Source organism: Mustela nigripes, chromosome 5 (genome assembly GCF_022355385.1).
Source record: "Mustela nigripes isolate SB6536 chromosome 5, MUSNIG.SB6536, whole genome shotgun sequence".
Lineage (NCBI taxonomy): Eukaryota > Metazoa > Chordata > Mammalia > Carnivora > Mustelidae > Mustela > Mustela nigripes.
In genome coordinates, this window is record NC_081561.1 from 116,153,286 (window position 1) to 116,178,395 (window position 25,110).

At 41.0% G+C, this 25,110-nt stretch overlaps 1 protein-coding gene and 1 long non-coding RNA gene across 2 annotated transcripts in view; one reads left to right on the forward strand and one right to left on the reverse strand.

The window, feature by feature from the left end:
* The window catches only part of GPR63 (G protein-coupled receptor 63), a 51,871-nt gene extending 44,340 nt beyond the window's left edge, over positions 1–7,531 (reverse strand). The window contains exon 1 of the mRNA XM_059401085.1: positions 7,241–7,531. The gene's annotated coding sequence lies outside the window, so the exon portion shown is untranslated. The remainder of the gene's footprint in view (positions 1–7,240) is intronic.
* Positions 7,460–24,646, forward strand: LOC132018309 (uncharacterized). Its single transcript, XR_009404503.1, has 4 exons — positions 7,460–7,544; positions 8,300–8,410; positions 22,300–22,421; positions 24,444–24,646. It is a non-coding gene; the product is annotated as an uncharacterized LOC132018309 (long non-coding RNA).
* Positions 24,647–25,110: the final 464 nt, after the last annotated feature.

Genomic DNA, 25,110 nt, shown 5'->3' on the forward strand with positions numbered 1-25,110 from the left:
CCCCTAAATAAAAAAAATTCATACTGAAGTACATACTAAGGAAACGGAGAACCTCAATCCAACTTGCAGAAATGAGGAAAGCAGACTATTTCACAGTGGAGAAAACAATGCCTGAAAAAAGAGTAACTGGCCCGGAAAACATGTTTGGTGTGTATGTGTTTACTTTCTCTTTCTTTTTACATCTAGGACCAAATTCTAAAAATGAAAAATATGCATAAAAACATAAATGTGACTGCACTCACCGGGATCATGCTTAAAGGCTAAATATAACTATGGTCAGAAAAATGAAGGGGAGAATTTCTACATTTAACCCTCCGTCCTTAAGTTTCCACACATGACCTTTTCCTGGTTTTTGCCCATTTTTCACCCATTTTTATCTCTAGTTTTGTTCCTAGAAGTGACTATGTTTCTGTGACAGTCAGAGTGATACTTACCTGGTTTCAAAAGGTAATTTCTGGTTAAGATGAGTTTTTATATTAATGACAGAATGGGAAAAAAATATAGATAAAATATAGATTGCAGAAATAGACCCATTTACTACACAGGACATTAAGATTCCCAGAGTTGGCAGCAAAGGACAGAAAAGAGGACATTATTAAACCTTAGAGATGATTACAGGAGACGGTATCTACTCCTTCTACCACACAGCAATTGTGTATGCATCAGTATATGTGGGCAGCAGGTCAGATGGTATTATAGCAAGGAGACTGAAAATGAAAATGGAGAACATTCTCAGGGCACATGATAACTGCTGTACTTGCTAAGGAGGAAACAGCTATGTGGGAGCACTAGTGAATGGGTTGGTGTGGAAGCTGGACCTTATAGTTGAGTCCTCAGAAATATCTAGGTTACTTCATTTGGATAAAGCCTTTGTCGGTCATGTCTGGGTTCAAATCCTATCTGACTTGAGCATTTCTTATTAGACTGACAAAAAAAAAAAAAAAAAAACTGCAGAAGGTAATGAAGGAAAGTATAACCAAGTCTACAGATTAGATGTTGAGAATAATAAAGTGCCTTAAGGTCAACAAAAAAATATCAACGCCCTTTACCCCTACCAAAAAGTCTACTTCTAGGACTTTACTCAAATGGATAATCATAGATGTGTACAAAAAACTGAGCTTTAAGACATCTATTGCTGTAGAGTAGCAAAAAACAAACAAAACAAAACAAACAAAAAAACCTGTCTGATATTATGGCAAATATCCAATAAATTATGTTAAATGCACAGACTACAATATTATTTAGTATTCAAAGTATGTAATGAAAGATCATTCCATGATATGCAATGTGGATCATCCTTGCATGAAAATTAAGAAGAAATATATACTGGGGCATCTGAGTGGCTCAGTTGATTAAGCCTTCAACTCTTGATTTTGGCTCAGGTCATGATCTCTGGGTCATGAGATCGAGCCCCACTTTGGGCTCTGTGTTGGGTATGGATCCTGCTTAAGATTCTCTCTCTTGGGTGCCTGGGTGGCTCAGTGGGTTAAGCCTCTGCCTTCGGCTCAGGTCATGATCTCAGGGTCCTGGGATCGAGTCCCACATCTGGCTCCCTGCGGAGCAGAGAGCCTGCTTCCTCTTTCTCTCTCTCTCTCTCTCTCTCTCTGCCTGCCTCTCTGCCTACTTGTGATCTCTGTCTGTCAAATAAATAAATAATATCTTAAAAATAAAAAAAGGATCCTCTCTCTTTCTGGCCTTCCCCACCCAAAAAATAAAATCAAATTAAATTTTAAAAATTAAAATTAAAGAAATACATGGCACAGTATCATTTTTAGAAACCGAAAAATTATTTTTCTATATTATACAAAAATGTACACCAAAATATTAACAATTGTTATCTGCGGGCATAATTTTCCTTCTTTTCTGGGCTTTTTTGGGAGAGGGGTTAGTTTTTTGCTGGTCTGAGTTTTCTAAAATTTTCTATAATGAACATGTGTCACTGCCATCATAAGAAAAAAATATCTAGGGGTGCCTGGGTAGTTCAAATGGTTAAAGCATCTGTCTTCGGTTCAGGTCATGATCCCAGGGTCATGGGATCAAGCCCAGCGTTGGGCTCCCTGCTGGATGGGGAACCTGCTTCTCCCTCTGACTGCTGCTCCCTTGCCTGTGCTCTCTCTCTGTGTCAAATAAGTAAATTGAAATTTTTTTTTTTTAAAAGAAATATCTATTACAGACTAAGGATAAAAAAAATAAAGATTTGAAACCTTACAATACCAACTAGTTACAAAATATGGAAACAAAAATGAGAAATTCCCAACATCACTACACCTTCTGTAGGAACAAATTTATCCAAAGCCTATTATGGACAATGGGGAAGCTTCAAATTCAAAATTCCTTCCATGAAAGAGCTCAATAATTCAAAAAAAAGGAAAAATTTCTGAAGAAGTACTGAATGGGACCTAGCTGAAAGGATTAACAGACTTTCTGCTACTGTTGGACAGTGTATAACTTCAGAAGGTACGACAGTTTGGGCAAACTTAATCAAAATAGAGCAGGAAAATGGCCCACTTCATATCCAGCCAGGAGGTAATGGCAAAAATAAGCTAAAATGATTAAAAGAATGGGTTTTTAGGGGTGCCTGGGTGCCCCAGTGGGTTAAAGTCTCTGCCTTCGGCTCAGGTCATGATCTCAGGATCCTGGGATAGAGCCCCGCATCAGGTTCTCTGCTCCGCAGGGAGCCTGCTTCCTCCCCTCTCTCTCTGCCTACTTGTGATCTCTGCCTGTCAAATAAATAAATAAAATCTTTTTAAAAAAATGGGGTTTTTATTACAAGTACATGTTTAGAGTTGTGTGCAAAATGCAACATTTTCCCTTCTGGAAGGTAATGGATGCTACGCCAAGAATAGTCCCTTTGCACAACACCTCCCTTTGAATCTGTATCCTCCCAGGACCAACTTAGATCAAAAAACCTGCAGCAGACATCTTCAGCCAGACACTGTACTGAACACCTGATATAAATGTTAACTGATTCTTAGGTAACTTTCAGCTGAAACTCTTATTCTAATCCAAACTTCAAGCATCTTTAAATCCTACAAATGTTCTTTCTCTAAAATGTTTAAAAACAACAACAACCAGAAGAGGTGATAGCATCTCCCTTTGGAAGGTAACAGCTAGAACAAAGACTCATGTCCCTTCTGCACTGCCTCCCCAAGGCAGAACATTAGAGTTTCCACAGAAAACATTTTGCCTAAAATATTTTTTAAATGCTTTAGTGATACAGACAGGACTTAGTTAATTGAGAGCAAAGAAGCTAATGAAGCTTTGGTCAAAAACCCCAAATGGTATGTAAAACTTATGGTTAAAAGGACACATAAGGGTTTCAACTGAAAATTACCTAAGGCTTGATGAACATATATGCCAGGTGATTGGTTATTTGTACAGTATATGGCTGGGAATGCTTTTGAATCTAAACTGGGCCTAGGAGAATATAATTTCTTTAGCATTATCCCTCAAAGGAAATGGTGATAATAATAGTGTTACTATTAATTTCAATAGGTGACCCCTAGATTACCCTCCTAACTACAAATAGAACTCTTTTGCCCAAGTTCTGAAAGCTATATTAAAATCCAAGCTTCCCAACTCTCCTTTACATTTTTAATAAACATGAATGAGCTTTCCAGTATATTAAGCTAGTTTCATGCTTGAATTTTCTGAATCTTCTGTCACACAGACAGAAATGAGAAATTACTTTTACCAATCCTGTCCCAATTTGCCAGCACAGAGGCTAAAAGGCACTTTATCCTATGTGTCAAACTCAAAGACTGAAACAGCTCACTGTCAGCTTCAAAAACCATTTTTTACAAGCATGGCACACTGCCTCAAGCCAACCAAACACTAAAGCATGTTGAGCTGCCCAAACTGCAAATTATTTGGAATGTTCTCCATGTTTTGTGGTTACAAAAGTACCTATTTTGTGGACCATCCAGTTAAAATTAGGGCCATATCTGACCTTAAACAAAAAATTCTCAGGAAATTGAAACTATAGTTGACCAAGATCCCAAGAGTTCTGAAAGGCAGTGACCTCAGGCTCATAATCAAATATCTCAAATGTTATTTTTTGAAAGCCAAAGAGACACAACATAAAGCCAGTGAAACACATTACTGTCTGTTTTAAGTAAACACTAAAACTTTACCATAAAATACACCTCATAGTTGCAAAAAAGGAGTAAAATTGCCACCTGCAACAAACTAAAGTATATATGTGGCAAATAAAAATGCATATTTTTTAAAAAAGGTCTAGCAAATAAAGCAAAAATCAGTCTAAAAGATTATTGCACTTCATTTCTAATTTTTACACACACATGTTAAAAGGTAGCAGTTTCAGCTGTGAAATGTGATGATATACTCCAAAGCTTTGCTTGTAGTGATTAGAGCCCTGTATCATAGCTATTATTTTCCCAAGCTTTAATGGATACTTCTTTCAAATCAAATACTTACTTAGGACATCATTCACAAATCTGAATGCCAAAACTTCCCAAGGTTTGCCTTCCTTGCCATCAAGATCTACTCTGTCTCAGACCTTTGGAGAATGCCCGAAGATCATTTTTAAAGTGTGAAAAAAGAAAACATCGTATTGACAAGCTAATTTTTTCCTCTGTGGAAGATAAATTACTGAAGCATGAGAAATCCCTGGTTCAATCATCCACTGATGGGATAATTCAGTCCATTTTAATAAACATGTGGTTAAGATCATTGGCATATGGCCCCCTGGTACAAGCCTTAGGCAAGAACAAGAACACAGGGGAAAACACAATACTTTTTTAACTTAACTGATACTGATGAAATTGATGAAAATGCTGAAGAGATGACAAGCCTTAATGGGAACTATTTTTAGCTTTTGATCTCTTAGACCTGTGTTTCTAGTACATGTATACTATCAAGTCCCTTTATGCTTTCTCCTGTTACAGATTTACAGATCTACAAATATGTAAGTATAGACATAGATAAATACGGATTTTGTAAATATATGTGGGTATGTGTGTGTGAGAGAGAGAGAGATTTACTTTTTTTTTATTAAGATTTTATTTATTTATTTGACAGAGAGAGATCACAGGCAGAAAGGCAGACAGAGATAGAGGAGGAAGCCTCCACCCCAAGACTTGGGGATCATGACCTGAGGTGAAGGCAGAGGCTTAACTCACTGAGCCACCCAGGTGCCCCTATATATTTACTTTTAAAAAGAATAATTCATGGGTGCCTGGCTGCCTGAACAGATAGAACATGTAACTCTTGATCTCAGGGTGGCGAGTTCAAGCCCCACATCAGGCGTAGAGTACTTAAAAAAAAAAAAAGGCATATTCATAAAACAATCATTTCAAATCAAATAAATCATATACTAAATCTCAAAATTGCTGAATTTCCTAGAAAATTGTATATTCTAGGAACTAAGTCCCATCCACCTTAGAACCCCAAATTCTCACTGAATGCAGTACTTCCTTGCCTGGACTCCAGCAAACTTAAGGTAAAACAATAACTGCAGTGAAGACTTTAAGTATGTGACTTTTTCTAAGCAAATTTTTTTCCAAGAACGGTCAGTGTGCTGCATATTTTCAGAAAATGCTTGGATAGTGAGTTTTTCGTTTGTTTGTTTGTTTGTTTGTTTGTTTTCAAGTTTCAGTCCTGGTATATTTGACAGCAGAGTGACAAAATTTTGCTCAGAGAGAAAAATCTATATCCCAAACAAAATGTTATAATATTAACGGTTATTCTGGAATGGTTTCCTTTCAAAACTTCCTCACTACAAATGTTTCCTACAATACCCTCCTCTGTTTTGATAGTATTTTTTCACACAGAGATTATACATAATGCATATAACTGAGAATTTAAATACTTAACGATATTCTTTTCTTTAAACAAGGTCCCACATTCTATTTTAATTGTTTAAAATAATCTGGATAATGTAATCAATTATGTCACTAAAACTCTGGCGATGCAACACTTCACAAAATATAGGAACTTTTCATCAGCACCTTTGATTTGCAGCTGATACCAGATGTACGAAATGCCAGTGGAGAGAACAGAAACAGGATTAGACAGGTGTGGTAGAGACCTGGGGGTGTGAGAAAATGGGCTTCCTTCACCCACAGGACACATAAAAAAAAGAAAACTTACCCATTTGTGTAATAAATGTACTCATATAATACGTTTCATCAAATAATTACATATATTACGTACCTCATCCAAGGGTAAAACTGTCTGAAGTAATGTCAGATTATGCAAGGACCATCAGGGTTTGGTTTGGTTTGGTTTTGATGATTCTTAGAAATACTACCCTTAAAATTAGTTGGGGCCTTTTAATCTAAGACATGATGAAAACCATATTCACCAAGAAACACACAAATCAAGAGAAAATCCTATCTTAAAACGGTATAGGTAAAAACCTCACCTTGCCTCACTGAAAAAAACTGCATACCTACTACGGGGGATACCTGTATTTCCGAAGTGTCCAGATCAAGTCTAAATAGCTCATCGGAGACTGTAGGATCACTTTGAAATGTTGGGTCGGGCTTAGGGGACATATCATAAACATATATTGGGGTGTGTGTGTGTGTGTGTGTGTGTGTGTGTGTGTGTTTAGTACCCTGAACCTCAAGGATGGGGGGGGGGGGAGGATGTTTCCCAAAAGGGGCGGGGAAGAGAGGACTTAAAATCAGGGCGACGCTGAAACCCGACCAGGGCTGAAAGGCAGAGACACCCAGCGCCGCAAGCTCACCCACATGTAAGAGGCGAGCTCTCAAACTGTTGGAGCTCGCAGGGAGCCTCCCGACTGGGGCAAACGAGGTGAATTTCACCCTTAAAGAGGGACGAGAGCACAGTGTAAAAGTTCAAGAGGATTCCATCCCCTTCCTCTCACTCCCGGCACTTCGCTTCTGAGGAGAAAGCCCGGCTGAGAAAAAGCCGGCGCTGGGTGCCAACCTGCAGCCGCCCAGTTTCCTAGAAGGCCTAACTGCTCCAGCGGGCAGGGGATGGCGACAGGGGGCGTCGGGAAGCGAGGCGGGCGGCTCCCGGGGAAACCGAGTCCCGGCCGGACCCCCGCCGTACGGCGCGGGCTGCCGAAATCACTCAAGTCCAGCCGCAAAACCTTCCCGAAACCCCGGGCTTCTCCTGCACAACTTCGGTCTAACCGGCTCCTTCTCCGCCACACACTCTGCCCAACAGCACCGCCTCCCCAGCGCGGCGGATGGAAGCGCTCCCCGCGGGCGGCTACCTTTCCGGGGGGCCGGGGACCCCCCAGTCTCACCTCATACAAAGGGCTGCGCGCGGGCGCCTGCCGATGAACCCAGGGAGCATGGCCCCGTCCAGTCCCTCCCGGAACTTTCCTGACATAGCACTTCTCTCGGCTGCAGAAAACAACGCTTCCAGGCAGAGGAGGAAGAGGAGGAGGCGGCGTTGGCGATCCAGGCGGCGGCGGCGGCAGGAGCTGGAGCAGAAAGTGAGGAGCAGCGCGGGCGAGCGCCGCCGCCTCCCAATCTGCCGAGGGGTTCCCGCCCCCAGGGTAACCAAAGCTCCCTCTTAAAGGCGCCCGCCGCGTTTTAGAACCGGAGGTAAGGGGAGGCGGGGAGAGGGGGCGGAGGCAAATGAAGAGGGAGAGGGCCGGCTGAGACGGAGCGATTTCGGAGGCCACCGTCCAGGCTGCCGCGCCTCCCGGCTGCCGCGCTCGCCAGTTTCTCGCCGCTGCCCCCCCACTCTCCGCCGGGTCTGGTTACCTACCCCTCCGCCTGGGCAAACGTGGGACAAGTGCTGGGACCCGGCACCGGGGCGCCGCTCCCGCCTTCGGCTTGCGCCAGGATTGCCCCTGGAACTTCGCCCAGTCTCCTCACCGCCCCCATCCTTTAGGGTCCTGTCTTCCTGCCCCCACCGCGGCGCCGCTGTCGCCCTCGCCCCCAAAGCCCTTGCGCGCCGCTGGCGACTGCCCAGTGGAATTGCGTTTCCTCACGTGGGTCCCACATATTCTTCCTCTTTCTCCCACGCAGTGATGAGGGTCTCCCCGGGAGCGCCGGAGACTGACCTAAGTAAAGGCCAGTGGGGGCCCCTAGACGGATTCCTGAAAGTGTCACTTGGGTAGGGCATGGGAGATGTGCCAAGTGCCCTGCTTTACCCTGTGCTCGCTTCTCCGATGGCCAATTGCCAGATGGCCTCCAGCTGGATTTCTTGAACTGTTGACTTTCATCAACAGAGACTGGCGAGAAAGATCCCCCAAAATGGACTCAGGAGGACGTTCCAGAAGAGTTACCGTCTTAAGATCTAAATGATGCAGGGAAATGCTGCATTCAAGTAACACGTGATACTGTTTCCCCAGCTCTCATCAACACTTGTGATCGCTGCTGAGACCCCGGCGAGGTGTGTGCAGTGTGGAGATGCCGCAGAGACACACAGCACCAGCAGCCATCACACGTTAGAACAGACCAAGGTAACAGTGGGTGTGGGCAGCAGAGGGCTTGTTTTTCGACCTCATGGCTCCAATCCTTACTTCTTTGGACTGCGGGTCTTCAAGATAGGCTGTCCTTTGGTCCCTGCACAGTATCCTTTGGCTGAGGTGGAAATGGGCCCACAATTCAGGGTTAAGATACAGCCTGGGCTACCAGGAGCTGCCTCCCTAGGGGCAGTGGGCTCAGAAGGAGTGGTAGAGTCCAATTCACACAAAAGCACTGGGGTGGTAGCCTGAGACCGGACCTCAGTCCTACCATCCGTGTATCAGGGCAGCTGTGTAACAAGCACATGCTGATTTGTGGAGGAAGAGGCCAGGGAGACAATGTATAAAAGGTTGGAGCAATTTCTCTTAAAATGTGGAGAAGAAATAAGCCTTGGGGTCTATAAGAGCAGGAGATGTGGTCCTTCCTGGAGCAAACATGAAGATGAGAGAGGAGGTTGACAGTGAATTAGGAGGGAAGAGATCTTCCTATTATGGTAAATTCCTATATAGTCAGAATAATTGGAAGTACTAGGTACCCAACTCAAAGTGACTCCTCCTCCTACAGTGGAGGAGGTTGGAATGTATTGGTTCCTATGCTTTAAATCCCAAGAGTAGATTTGGCAAAGAAGAAGGGGAAGGGGTAGGGGGGAAGAAGAATTACTATTTTTTAAAATCTTTTTTTCCTCCAGATGATCAAAGAATTTTAGGACTCCATTTTTCTCCATATTGTGCTGTGCTTTCATTGTACAGGTTTTATTTTCCCTAATCAGGGCCCAAATTGACAGCCCCAGACTTATTTTCTCCCGTGATCTCCTTTGCAACTGATCCTATCAGCAAAAGAGCAGGCCAAGGAATGAGTCTTATTGGACTAACTTGGGTCCTACTTCCTTCTCTGAACTGGGCAGGTTGGGGTCACTTGACTATGTCTGAAAAAGATCAAGGGAGATAGCTTTAGTGCTCCCTGCCTTGCACGCCTAAACCACATGAACTGAGGAGAAGAGAGGAGGTTCCCCAAAGGAAAATTAGTTTTGTTAACAAAGAGAAAATGAATATTGAGTAGGTAAAGACCATAGATGACCCACTCCCAACAGTCCTCCATTCCCCACTACACACAGAACACCGAAGGGGACTGAATACCTCTCTAGCTTCTCCGCCAATAGCTTCAGGACCAGAAAAATGCCAGTGGTCTTGGGGTTACAGTTAGCCACATCGTTTGGCCTCAGAAGCCCTTGGGAAGGTGCTTGTGATATTTAACAAGCACTTGCAAACAAACAGTATCTAAAATGTGATTGTATTCAATCATTTTTTTCCCCTAAATCATGATACCTCTGCTTCCACATACCCCCAACTCCACATTCCTTTTCAAGCTCAGTGTTATTATATAATCAATTCAACTTGATCAGAGTCCATGGAGATGTCTCATTACCTATACAGTGTGTTCATTCAACTGGAGAAAGAATTGAGGCCTATGAATAATCACATTTCAGTATCCAAGTGACACAGGGCCCAACTTCATTTTCAAGTTCCAGTAAGTTCTTCTTTAATCTTTTCAGACATGGGCACAGAGGAGTTTATATTTTGCCTACCAAAAATGCCAGTTTCAGGCTTTTTTTCTTCCCCCACAAGAACTTTTCTTGTAGTTACTCACAAAAATGTTTCATATTTTCTTCCTTCATTTGTTTGTTTTAGAGAAGTTTCTATGTATGATAGAAAAATGGACTTAACAACCTGGAGGAGACTTTAGAATGAACCTAAAACAGCCCCCTTTGTTTCATGGAAGAAATGAAAGCTCAGAGATTGACTCATCTGGGGTTGCGCAGCCATTTTTGGCATCTGTGATGTGCCCAGCTCTGTGCTTGGCATTTCAAAAAGTACAGAAACAAAAGCATACCACATGGCCACTATCCTCAAAGAAGTTAAAATTAGTCAAGGAGACATTAACCATCTAAGATATTATAAGACAATTATAGAGAATCACAATATACCATATAATTTAGTATTTTTAAATGTATGATGAGCTGTGTTACCTGAAATGAATATTGAGTAGGTCTTGAAATAAAAGATACCATAAACTGGAGTAGTCTGGGAACCACAAACCAGGAACCACCCTGATGATCTTTAAAAAATGCAGAGGGGGTAAAAAAAAAAAAAGGGCTTTCCACATGAGAAAACAAACAAAATGAGAAGGCATTCATGGAGGAAAGATCTTACCATGTGTTTGGAACAGAATGGAAATCTGTACTGTCATGGTTAAGAAGAGTATTTCTAAGTGCAAGTCATGAAATCAATTTAGTGGGTTTTGAGGAATATATATATATTTTTAAAGATTTTATTTATTTGACAGAGATCACAAGCAGGCAGAGAGAGAGGAGGAAGCAGGCTCCCCGCCAAGCAGAGAGCCCGATGTGGGGCTTGATCCCAGGACCCTGGGATCATGACGACCTGAGGGGAAGGCAGAGGCTTTAGCCCACTGAGCCACCCAGGAGCCCCTTGAGGAATATTTTTTTAGTTAAACAGAATATCCATGTGCATCATACTTAACAAGATTAAGTACTGTTTGTTAAATTTGTGTGTCATTATATTATGTGTTCTTAGTTATGATGTAAATTTTTTATCTTACTTTGGATTATGTTCCAAAAAAGTTCAAAAGCCCCTAGTTCAGAAGCCAGACACACTGGGTGTGAAACTCTGCTTTGTAGCAAAATATCGATTGAGTAACTTCCCTCCAAGGATCCATTTCTTCATGTGCAAGAGATGTTCAGCACAGTCCTTTGCATGGAGTGTGACCTATAAATGGCATCTATTATTTGCTGGCCAGATTTGAGACAACTACATATGAGAATCACCTGAAGAATTTTTTCAAAATCCCAGTACCTGGGACCCACCCTTAGAGAAACAGACTCAATTCTTTTTTTTTTTTTTTTAAGATTTTATTTATTTATTTGATGGAGAGAGAGAGATCACAAGTAGGCAGAGAGGCAGATTGAGGGGAAGCAGGCTCCATGGCAAGCAGAGAGCCCCATGTGGCACTCCATCCCAGGACCCTGAGATCATGACCCAAGCTGAAGGCAGAAGCTTCACCCACTGAGCTACCCAGGCACCCCAAGAACCAGACTCAATTCTAAGGGAGAGTCTGCACATCAGTGTTTAAAAGCTCCCCAGGTACAGTCATGGCTGCGAGCCCCTGGACTGGACCCATAGCAAAGCACATCTAGCTCCTCAGCAGCATGGTGAAGCATTGTCTCTTTCTTCAGGAGATGCATTGATCGTCATGATTTATGTTGCTGTTTCTTCACCAAGCAATAGGGAGCACGTTAGGTCGTCAGCAGAATTCTAACTAGTTTTGGCTTGGAAAATCTTCAACTGTGCTGCAAACCGCTCGTGGTTTATCTCAGTCAGTAACACAGCGTGGATCCTGAGTCATAATCTCCTATGTATCTCTCCAAGTGTACAATTGATGATCAGTTACAGCATACAGTGGTTTCTGGAGGTGAAAAAAGCAGTAAAATAACCACCAAAAATTCCCTAAGGAGGAGGAAAAAGGTTAGAAGCAAATGGCATTGGAAATCCATAAACTAAATAATTAGCAAATGACTCATTAAATTTCAGCTATTCTCATCCTGACTTTTAATAGTACAGTTTCTAAATATACTAATTAGTGATGTGCTTTTTGTAATCTTACACTTAGTAATCCCTATGTGTTCTTATCTTATGTCTTTCCCCTATACAATCACTTTATGTGTGAAGCAGGAGAAGCTTTCTTCAAATACAGATTGTCCAAGAGACTCAGATCTGGTTATTCTACCTAGTCATCTTGTCTCTGTACATTTTGGCTTTTTTTTTTTCATTCAGTTGGGCAAGTATAATAATGTAGAATGGTTTTGTAATCTCACCAAAGAGACAGAGCATCTGAGATAAGAAAGGAATAAAAAAACCTAAAACCTAAAATTCCAACAACCAGACCTTATGTGCAACATGATATAACAAAATCAGAAGTACCCAGAACCACTATCAGGTCTTCTTGCCTAAGATAGAATCTGAATCTAATCAAGCCTCTGGAAGGAATAGGAAATACAGAGGACCAAGGATGGAGTTTGAAAACCAAACCACCTCAAGAAAGCAATCAGTCAAATCCAGAATATCAAATGTTCAATTAAAAAAAAAATGACATGGTTTCTCCACCAAATCAATGGCATGAAGAAACAAGGGCCTGATTAAAGAATAAAAGAGATTTAAAAATCATGATCATGGGGCGCCTAGGTGGCTCAATCAGTTGGGCATCCAACTCTTGATTTCAGCTTGAATCATGATATCAGGGTTGTGACCTAGAGCCCCGCGTTGCACTCCACACTCAGGCAGGGAGTCTGCTTGGGATTCTCTCTCTCTGTCTCCCCCTGCCCCTCCCATTGAGTGCTCTCTCTTTTTCTCTCTCTCTCAAATAAATAAATGAATCTTTAAAAATTTAAAAAAAAAAAAAAGAAAAGAATCATAATCATGAAATGCAATGTATGGACTTTGTGTCCTGTTTTGACCAAACCACCTATGAAAAGAACCCTTGAGACAATCAGGAAAATCAGACATAGGCTAAGTATTAGATACCTTAAATGAATTATTGTTAATTTTCTTAGATGTGATAATGACATGACGGTTACATATAAAACAAAAATTTCATCAGAGGTGCATGCATACTGAAGAATTTTATAATCTTGCCCCCCACAATGGAAGGAGCAATAGGTGGAAAAAATGACTGATAATTTTTGAAACTGGGGGATGATGCATAGAGGTCTATCATCCTATACTTCCTTTATTGTCTGTTTTGGGGAAGTTCCCTAATTTGATGTTGAGTTAACCTTTTATTAAAATCTTTCACTTAGGGATGCCTGGGTAGCTCAGTCAGTTAAGCCACTGTCTTCGGCTCGGGTCATGATCCCAGGGTCCTGGGATCGAGTCCTGCATCCGGCTCCTTGCTCTGCAAGGAACCTGCTTCTCTCTCCGCCTCTGCCTGCCCACTGCTCTGCCTGCTTGTGCGTTCTCTCTCTCTCTCTCTCTCTCTCTCTCTCTCTCTCTGACAAATAAATAAATAAATAAAATTTTTTTTAGAAATATCTTTCACTTGGTTTGACTAATGGGACAGTGATAAATATATGCAAGTCTGGGCCTGGTTACATCTTGAGTATTTTTAGAAACAAGCGTCTAGGCTCAAAAGTCTTTTCTTAGAATATCTTGGGCCACTGTTTTCTAGTCACATTCAAGTCATAGGACTGGAGCAAAGAGTGATCAGTGAGGGTCTCTGTGGGAGGAGCCCACAGCCACTGGACACACAGTTGGCTATCTGCATCCAAGATGCCCATTCTCCAAATTATCTCTGTGCCCCAGTGATTATCTGCAGCTACCGGCCTTGGCAGCTTCCACCATGGCAAGTCCACGGTGAACTCTACCAGTGAGTCCATAGGAACTAATTGGCTGAATGCTTTTATCCTTTTTGTAAGTCTTACTGAAGGCCTGTTCTTTTGGCCTCTTCCCATCCCCCGCCTTATCCCATCACACTATCTCCCATCCCCCAGAGCAGGCATGCACACCCGCACTCACACAAACATGCACATACACACACCAAAAAAGCATTGCAGTCGTAAGATCTGGCAAGCCAAGGCCAGTCAGAGTAGATAGGGTGCAACCTTTCAGCCTGCCGGGAGTTTACATCTTAGTCTGGCATGTCACCAACACTTTTATCTGGACCAGTTATGGCATGTGATTCAATGTTAGGAGAAGGTAACTAGGATGTCTATTTAATTTATCATGAATTGGAAAATATAACTAGCACATCAATCTCACAGACATTACTTCTGTGGATAAAGCTGTTAAAAAAAATGAGTCAATTAAAAATATTAAGTGAATAAAAGTACAGATATTTTGAGAATATGACAAAATTCATGAAAGTATTTCATATATGACTAAGAAATTCTGTCTTCATCTGTAGAAGGAGAAAGAGGCCTTAGAGCTCACACACAAGCCCAGATGAGCAGTAGCTTAACTAGAAATGCAAAATAGTGCAGTAGATAAATAAATCCTTTGATAACTACAGGTTCTATTTTTAGTGCCACCATGATGGAGGGACCTTGGGCAGTTGGTTAGTTAACCTCTTCAACCTTCAGTTTCTTTATCTGTATATTGAGAGTAAAAATAAAACATTATGAGGGTTAAATAAAACATTCATCCAAAAAACTTAACATAGTCTCTGATACAAAGTTAATGTCAGTGTATGTTGGAACCATCACAAATGATACCAACTTTGTATTTTTCTGGATATTCCTTTATCTCATTTCCTTTTAGAAAGTTTGGGAATTGATTTGAAATCATTCCATTAAGAAATATAGCTAACAATGTTCTGTATCATTGTCACTGACTGTGAGGTTTTTTTCAGTATGAATTTTTTAACAAGTGAAGTGGTTCTTATCCTACCGATAATAGGTTTTATCACCTATAATCTCTTCTGTAACACTCATTTTTCATATAATTGAAAAATCTATTATTTTTTTTAAAATATTTTTTAAAAAACAATTATAATTGTCCCTTACAAAAGGTATCACTTCAATAACCTTTCGAGAATATTTAGAAGTTATAAAATCTGAGTATTCTAAATTTTTTTAAAAAGATAATGGATAAACATATACTTGAGTTGAAAGGAATTTTGTTTTGTTAGTCTTCTTGGAAGCCATAAGTTAAAATGATCCATTTTAGAATAAAAATCACCAAGAGAAAATAGTTATTCTCAGAATTACCGTGTGAAATCATTTTAAATCTTTATTAGACATAATTGTTTCATGTAATACTTAGCTTCTAAGGGTTTTCTGCTAGTATTAGATACATAATTTATACAGATAATAGGCAAAGTAATAAAAAAAAGTATTCCAACAGAAAAGAAAGTGTTGAATAACAGTGTGGTGGCCATTAAAACGTGCCATCCGGGCCCGCTGGGTGGCTCAATGGGTTTAAGTGTCCGCCTTCAACTCAGATCATAATCCCAAAGTCCTGGGATGGAGCACCACATCAGGCTCTTTGCTCAGCAGGGAGTCTGCTTCTCCCTCTCCTTCTGCCCCTCCCCCACCAAATAAATAAATAAGTCTTTTAAAAATAAATAAATAAAAACGAAATGCTCCACCCCGCTGTTCTGAGGAATGCCACCTCACTGCCAGCCTGCATTCACTGAGGCCACGCTCCCCTTGGCCTGCACTCAACCAGTGACAGAGAATGGCTGGGGTACTAGTGTTATCCATTCCTGCAGACGTAGGATTCCTCTAACAGACAGCTTTGGCTCCAGGACTCCTCTTCATACCAATCAAAACTTTCTGACAACTGTGCTATAGTCTGAAATTCTTCGTCCCCTGCCATCCTTCCTCCTTCCCCTCCTTGCACTCCAGTGAGACCTACATCATGGTCTGAAGGCTTTTGCTACTTCCTACATCCTCCTCTGTATCTTTCACTGACACTTCCACCCATGAATGTCCGCATCATGCCTTGCTCTTGGTGGATGAAGGCACACAAACTCAGGTACCACGAGTTTGACAGCTGGAAATACTCTGAAGAGCATAGCTGAGGTGTTATTGAAACGGTAGGGAAGGTGCAACCTCAGGGAGCCGCAAGGAATTAGTGTATATTTATTTTGCTTAGCAGAGGGAGACTTCCTTAAAAGACCATCATGTGTGCACGTTATCAGTAGAACAGTGAGAAGCGGTCTGCAACTTTAGGAAAAGTGTGACGTGCTTGCAGTGAGGTAGAGACCGGCATCAAGGACTGCCTGGAAAAGAGAACTAAATGTACCAGCTAGATGGAAAAAGAGAGCAAGACACAGAAAAAGTAAACACTAATTGAGGACTCCTGTTTTGGTATGTCAAAGAGATAACAGCAGTGCCCACTAGAGGAAGAGAAAGAGAAGAGCTCCATTTAACTCACTTGAGAAAGGGGTGGGAGAAAGGGAAAAAGATGATTCACTGAACCATTCCACCAGAATCCCCCCTAAGCAGGAAAGTGTCATTGTCTGGGAGAAGAAACTGATGAGGTCGCTTCATACAAGCAAGGCCATTAAGGCTTAGATGACAAACATGGACAAAAACATTCCAGAAGGGAGAAGCTGGATTGCATGGACAGGGGATGGGATATTACTTCTCCTGAGAGTAACCAGGAGAGAGATGATGAAGAACTGAAGAGAATTTCTTCTCTCCAGAAATTAATGTCTTACTAAGCTACACGTTTTTAGGAAGTTGTTTTTGTTTGTTATTTGTTTGCTTTAAGAGAAGTCAAAGCTGTGATCCCTAGCTGGGTCCACATGGTAGAAGAGTCTCTAAAGAAGCAAAAGCCTGGGAAGTAGACATGAACAGACTGCAATAAGTCCTTCAGGGATTCTCAGAACTCTCGAGAGGACTTAGGATTTCCATGGCCATGGACTTAGGGTTGATGGGGTTGAGCCCATTTGATCTGGCTCATAAGAGACAAGAAGGTCAGGGCATCTGGGTGGCTCAGTGGGTTAAAGCCTCTGCCTTCGGCTCGGGTTGTGATCCCGGGGTCCTGGGATCGAGCCCTGCGTCGGGATCTCTACTCAGCCGGGAGCCTGCTTTCCACTCTCTCTCTGCCTGTCTCTCTGCCTGCCTGTGATCTCTGTCAAATAAATAAATAAAATCTTTAAAAAAAAAAAAAAGAGAGAGAGAGAGAGACAAGAAGGTCGTGTTTGATGTCTGGGTTGCATTTACCGTCATGCAATAGAACTATAGAATTCTTGAATTTGTCTCATACAACACCTTGACTTTTTATAGTTAAGGAACTGTGGCATAGAAAGAGTCTTAGTTTCTTTAAAAACAGATCCTGACAGGATTTGAGTGCAAAAAGTTAATTTGGGAGGTGGGAAAACGCGACTGGAAAGGGAAGAAAATCACTGAAGTGTCTATCTTCAAGCAAGTTTCCACTGTGTGCAAGTAGAATTAATACTGCTGAGGAACTTTGGAGCCAGCACTGCAGTTATCCTGCCCAAGGACGAGGGACCCGGATATTGAGCTCCTGTCAGTCATTACCTGAGTGGGGAGTGGTCATTGTCCGGAAAGTCTGGCCTATCCTCCTCTGGGGCAGCACAGGCTCCAGAGGGGAGAGAAGGCTCTCAGGCATTGATGCAGTTTCTGACAATGAGAAGTGTAGCTCGCGTGCACAGAAATACTACATGCCAGGGGGACTGGTGGCGCAATGACAGCATCTGCTATGTGAAGGTATAGAGACTTGTGGAGTATCACAGAGGAGTCCCAGAGACGGGCTGAGAGACACAAACCTTGAGGGGTAGAAGTAGAGGTTGGTAGGATCTGGCTGACCATTGGGCAGACCTGGGTTTGAACCCCAGCCCTGTTCTCCAGATTCTGTGTGATCTTAGAAACCTACTTAACCAGTCTGAGCTTTAACTGCCTCATCCCAAAACTGGGGATAACTATCTTGTAGGGTTGGTAAAAACTGAATAAAGAAATATTTGTGAAGGAAATAGCAAATTGCCTAGAAGAGAGAAAACACACAATAAATGGGACTGATATTAATAGTAACTCTTATTCTATTAAATAGGATGAATCTGACAGGGGAACAAACCAGAAACAAAAGGAAAAAAGCTTTCTTCTTTTCCCTTCCACTGCTGCCATCAGCCATGCTGTGGAGAAACTCCCCTCCTCAGCCCTGGACCTATGCTCTCCAGACAATTTCAGTTGTTAACATTTTTTACTGATTCTAGAATACTGTGGTGTGAAATCAAGATATATCTGATAATCTACTTAGTCTTAGACTGGATGTAGTACTGAAAACAGGACTTCTTTTGGTAATGAAGACTCATTTTTCATATTAAATCTAGTCCAAGGGTAATATGATGTTGATAGATGTTGAAGCTAGAGGAGAGGTACATGGGATTTATTAAATTATTCTCTCTACTTTTGTGTATGTTTGAAAACTTGCATACACAAAAACTTATTAAGGTTTATTCTAGTCCCATTAAAACTTCGCCTGCACATACAACACTTCTTAAAAATTAAACATCAGAAAAGTTAGACACAGATTTTCATAAGTTTATTTTTTAAAGGAACATGAAACTGAAAGGAACTGTACTGTCTTCTTCCTTCTTATTTTTGTTAGTTTGTTTTTTGTATTTTGCTTAGAGATGGAAAGAGAGAAGGGAGGGAGGGGCCATGAGAGAGAGAATCTCAGGAAGACTCCACTCCTAGCACGGAGCTCAACTCAGGGCTCAATCTCGTAACCTGAGATCATGACCTGAGCCAAAATCAAAAGTCAGATGCTTAACTGACAGAGCCACAGGCACCCCTGATTTTTGTCCGTTTTGATAACAAGGTACCCTTGCTTACAGGGATGTAAGCATGAATGAGCACAATTTAATAAAATTAACTTTGATGACAGTTTGGTAAACAAGCATTTAACACAGGATGGGGAAAAATAAAGGAGGTACCTTTTTTCCGGTTCACAGAGCCCTACTTAAGGATATATTTCTTTTCTTTTCTTTTTTTTAAGATTTTATTTATTTATTTGACACAAGGAGGAAGAGAGGCAGAGAGGCAGGCAGAGAGAGAGGAGGAAGCAGGCTCTTCGCTGAGCAGAGAGCCGGATGCAGGGCTCAATCCCAGGACCCTGAGATCATGACCAGAGCTGAAGGCAGAGGCCCAACCCACTGAGCCACCCAGGTGCCCCAAGGATATATTTCTGTAATAACTTACCATTAAGAGAGACAGTGGCTGGGGTGGGAGGGAGATGAACTTAAGATCAAAATTAGTGTCCCCTAGGCTTTGAAAAATAACTTTAGAGCCTGATCTACTTCCTTTTCCTTTTCTCAAAACCATCCTTTTAATTATCAGCCTTGGGTGATCAGAACTTGGGTGAATCAAGTTTTAGAATTAAATAGTAATTTTTCTTTTTAATATTAAGTCATAAACAAGTTATTAACATTGAAGGCTTAGATCCCTAAAAATCAAGGAAGAGGGATAGTATGTGCACAGATCAGAATAATTGTTTAGAATTTTACAGTTATGGTATAATATTTCTTACAGCAGCTGTCCTTCTACACCAGTTCTTTCCTCAGTCAGATACTCCGTGCCAAGCACTGTTGGAAGTCAGCCGTGAACAAAACAGTCAAAACTACTGCCCTCAGGGAGCGCACGTATTTCTGGGGAGAGACAAGACATTAAGGACAATAAATAAGTGAAATATATGGGATGGTAGGAGGGGATAATTACAAGGGAGGGAAAGAAAGGGAAGGAAGATCAAGAGGGTTGGTGAGGAACCAGAGGGGTCAGAGCAGTGACTGGCCACAGAAAAGCGCCCGGGGTGGGGGTAACGACAAGGTAAAGCCTCAGGCTGAGAGGCTGGAATGGTCAAAGAACACCCCGGGGACCCTTGTGGCTGGAGAAAGGGGGAGAGGACTAGATCAAGTTCTAAATGTTTCTTAAACTATGCTTCAGTGGAATATTAGTCCTTTGTGTGGTTAGGGAAGTACTATAGTCTCTGTCCCTCTTAGGAGATCACAATGTTGTCTGCATGTTAAATGCACTAGGTCCTGCCAAAAGCAATCTGTTTAACATTTATAACCCATCTAATGGCCTGAATATTTGGATCCCCCCAAAATTCATATGTTGAAATCCTAACATGCAATGTGATGGTATCTGCTGGTGGAGCTTTTGGGAAAAGGGGAGGTCATGAGGATGCAGCTCCCCATAACTAGGATTAGTGCTACAGCCCCAGAGGACCATCTCACTCTCTCTGCCCTGTGAGGACACAGCCAGAAGACAGGCAGCAGCTGTGAACCAGGAAGCAGGCCCTCACCAGCACTGAATCTGCTGGCTCCTCGATCTTGGATTTCCAGCCTCTAGAACAGAGGAATAAATGCTTGTTGTGTGAGGCTTGCTGTGTAAGCAGATCTGTTATAATAATCTGAACAGACCAAAACAACCCAGCATTTTTCAAACATTCAAACCACAGATCTCTTCTGCATCAAGCACCTGTTTTTGGAATACACATTTTTAGACAGGTGGTTCTAGCTTGTGAGCTCTTACAGTAAAGGTAAAGTGTGCTGTTCTTTGTATCTGGTTAAATGGATTCTCAGTAAATATTTGTTGAAGGGGTCAACACTCATTAGGCTGCAATTGCCTATTGCAGAAGCTTAGTGTGCCTTAAAGAAAGAGGTCGAACCAATCATTTCCTTCTGTTTCTGTGTGCAGTGGTGGGTAAGCCTCCAGCCTCCTTTGGTGGATCGACCAGGCAGTTTCCCTCCTCTGACCTTTCCTGAGTGAGTAAGTTAGGAGAATATACTCAAGTGCATAGCAGCTACTTCTCTGGCTTAGCCAATTCTCTTTTTACTACAGTCTGGACCTGAAGTACCAGATACATGCCTGGTTATTAAAAAGTAAGCCTAAAAAGCAACAGAGCCATTTCCTTTCTTCAGAAAAAAAAAAAAAAAAAAAGTATCATCATTTCCCTGATTGGCTTAATCCCTGTATATACAATTCTGCGAGCAAGAGAGCCCCAGAGGGGAAAAGGTGGAAGTGGTAGAATTTGGGGAAACAACATTACAACGCCACTCTTTATTCTTCTCCTTCAAGCATAGATAATAGAAAGTTAACTTGTGTGTGGGCCCAATATCCACAGTTTACATAATACATAATAAACTAGAAGTGATTTCAAGAGAGCTATGGAGTATAAGTACTGTTTTCATTTCTAAGGGCATTATGATAATGCTTATTTCTGAATGGTTAAGAAAATTTACAAAACAACAGATATCAATATAAGTTGTGAAGAATGACCTGTTGTCAAGATAGCAAATAAGTGCATGGAAAAGCATTCAGTGCTAGCCCACGGCTCCTTCACTGACATCTGGTTATATTTACTGAGACTATGTTGTTGTGAACCATCTAGGGAATTCACATTCCCCTGGGAAAATTCACTCTTCAGTTGGTTTCGTGTGTACATAGTTTATAAGAAAAGCATCAATTAGTATTGACTTCAGCAACAAATATCGCAGCCATTAGCAATGTATCACTCATGTGACTTTTTTGTTTTTTTCAACCCCAAAACAAAGAATATGGAATTATGTATGTGCTTGCATTATGTGTGTATGTTTTACATATAAAACTAGAAAAGCATCAAGGCTTTTTGTATTGACTGTTCCCCAGTGAGTCTTTTAAGATCTGACAGAAGAGCCTTGTCTTCTACTAGAATTGTTTCTAAATAAAAATGGGAATTTAAGTTTTTCTCCATCAGTGTACTCCTCATAGAAATTGTCCTAGGTTCATGAAGTAGGGCAGGGCATATATGAGGATGTTGATCAGTCTTTTGTGGTACTAGGGAGGCAAGCTGCTTGCTCATGATTTGGAGAAAAAATGTTCAATGTAGTAGATACACACCATGAATTACCATGCATGCAGTTGGGGAGAAATACATGAAAATGTACCGTGAAGTGAAAAATGTAAGAAATGGTACAAGACGATATTCCTTATGTAAATTAAAAACACATACATCCAAACAACACTACACAGTTCTCAAAGTCCTGTATCTAATCAAAGACATTTTAAAAACATTAAAAGTGACAATCAGAGCTTTCAGAGCTTTCAGCACTAGACAGTGGCTGGAACAGATGCAAAGAAATGGTTCAGAATTTGTAATAGTAAAATAAGAGAGAAAACATGAACAGGACTATGATGGTTAATTTTATGGGTCAATTTGGCTGGGCTACAATACCCAGATATTTGGTCAGACATTATTTAGATGTTTCTGTGAAAGTAGTTTCTGGATGAGACTAACATTTATATCAGTAGACTTTTAAGAAAGCAGGTTGTCTTCCATAATGTGGGTGGGTTTCATCCAAACAGGTGAAGGCCTTGATAGAAAAAAGACTGGCCTCGCTAGTGAAGAGGGAGTTCAGCCAGCAGACTGCCTTCAGACTCCAACTGCATCTCTTCCCTGGGTCTCCAACCTATTAACCACCCCACAGGTATTGGACTTGGCCAAGCTTCTGTCTCTCTGTCTCTTTCTCTCCATGAGATGTGTGTGTAAGCATGTGCATCTCCTATGGGTTCCATTTCTCTAGAAAACCTTAGCTAATATAAGGACATTAAAGAATTGGGAGAGCGAAATAAGACAGTTTATTATGTATAAAATGAGAGTCTTAGAAGAAGAGAACAGACATAATAGAGAAGAAGAAATGTTTAGCAAGCTAATAACTAAAACGTTTCCAGAATTGATTAGAAACATGCATCTACAGATTCAAGTACTGCACACAGCAGAATAAACAAAAAGAACCCCACACCTAAGTGTGTGATAGTAAAATTACAGAACACCAAAAAACAAAGAGAAGACCTTAAAAGAAATAAATAATATAAAAAAAGAACACAAATGAATGGCTATTAGACTGACACACACTTCTCAATAGCAATAATGGATTCTGAGGACAATGAAATAGTATCATCAAAGTGGTGAGGGAAAATAACCAACCTTGAAATTGGTACCTAGCAAAACTATTTAAGAATGCAAGTAGGGGCGCCTGAGTGGCTCAGTCGATTGAGTGTCCCACTCTCCATTTCAGCCCAGGTCATGAGGTCAGGGCTGTGGGATCCAGCCCAGCCCTGCAGGGCTCCACTATCAGGTTGAGCCTGCTTGTCTCTCTTCCTCTCCCTTTCTCCTCCTACCCCAGCTCTCTCAGTCTCTCTCAAATAAATAAATAAGAATGGAAGTAAAATAAAGATATTTGTGAATAAACAAAATCTGAGAATTTCCCACTAAGAAATGATCAGTAAAGGATCTATAGAGGATGTAATTTAGGAAGAAGGAAAATGGTCTTAGCAGAGGGGCCTACGATTCTAGAAAGAATCGTGGATGAAAAACATGGAAAATTAAAAACATAAATCCAAACAAAAAATTTTCTCTATAAAATAATAATGAGATAGTTTCTAATTTTAAATGCTTTTTAAAAAAGAACAGAGCTAAAATGCTAGACCATAAGTACACCAGACAGAGGGGTAATTGGAGTTAGTGTTCTTAGGTCTTTGTGTGTCCAGTTAAGGAGACACGTTTTTATCTTGAGAAATGTAAATGGCAGTTCTTCAGAGACAAACACTAAATGAATGAAAATAGTGTCTAAATTCAGAATATGTGAAGGGGGAAAATGGAATAAGTAAAAAGCAAAAATAAATGAATCCTAACAACTAAAATCAATCTCTGTGAAACAAACAAACATAACACTAGAAGCACAGAAAAAGTAGAACAAAAATAAATGTCCAGAAGTAAGATGTAAAGATAAATCCAAATATATCAATAATCAAAACTAAAAGTATATAGGGTTTATACTCAGTAGCTGAAAGATCTCTTTCATTCTGTACTCTTTACATTACTATAGACTTATGGATTTTATTTATTAACTACATTATAATTAGTTTCACCATCATTCTTATTGGTGCTCAAATTATCTCAAATTTGGAACATGGGAGCTTCTTCTGGCTGACATCTGTAGCTTTTTGACATGATCCAATCAGTTTCAGGGTGTTTGCCTGCTTTCTGTCAAACCTTAAGAAAAGGGGGAAAGTGAAAGAAAGTACCTCTTTACAGAAGAATACAGGTTAATAAATGCAGTTTGATAGAATTAAAATAATCATCGTTTTGTAATTTCCAATGTATTTTATCTGATCAGGACAAAAATTATAAGAACCATTACATGAAAGGTTGTCGAGGAAGAATATATTCTCAGAGTGTAAAATGTCGTCCCACACATCATTTAAGAGCAAATGGGAACATGTGGGTTTATCACAGAGATTTCTAGGAGATAGCAAGAACTAACCTTCCATTAGCGGCCTCCTGATGTGGTCAGATAAGCATTACACAGTATCACCTATGAAGTGGTCTTGCCAGTAATATTTAATCTGAATCTGATTAAGTGATAAGACACAACTTCTGGCCTTCTTTCTGCCAACCCCCTCCTCACCCACCGCACCCCTTTTGCAATGGTTGATTACTTCCACAGACAAGCTCTCACCTACCTTGCCCTCCAGCCATGGTGAACCACTTCCGGAGACCACTTGGAGCACAGCACGCCCACACCTTCTGCACTGGCAAGGTACTTCTAATAAACCAGCTCTGGCCACACCTTCCTGTAAGTTCCTTCACCACTGAGAGGTTTTCGAAGAGGTCTGAATCTCAGCCTTGGCAGTGAGACGTTGGAGAACTCAGCACTTCTAGACCTTTTACCTTCATCTTTCACTTCTCCTCATAGATAACTACCTTCTACTACTTAATATTTCTTCATATTAAATTTTTCCTGTTCAAATAATTGGTGTGATTTCTTTTCCTGACAGTACCCTGACTTATTTTAACATATAACAAACCTAAGAGCATATTCATAATACATGAATGACCACTACAATATGGAAAAGACAGTATAATAGAAAAACCAACAAAAGATGTATGTAGGCTTTTCATAGAAGAATAAAATTAATGGCCAATAAAACATTAAAAATGTTCAAATTCCTTAGCATGCCACATCACAGTGATGTGGAGAGTTGTCAGACCGATGGAAACATGTATCACTGGTGAGAGGGCACACCGATTTGGCAATATCTCTAAACACTGAACCTTGTTAGAGCAGGTGACCCAGTATTCTCACTCCTGACTACATACCCAAGAGAAGCTCT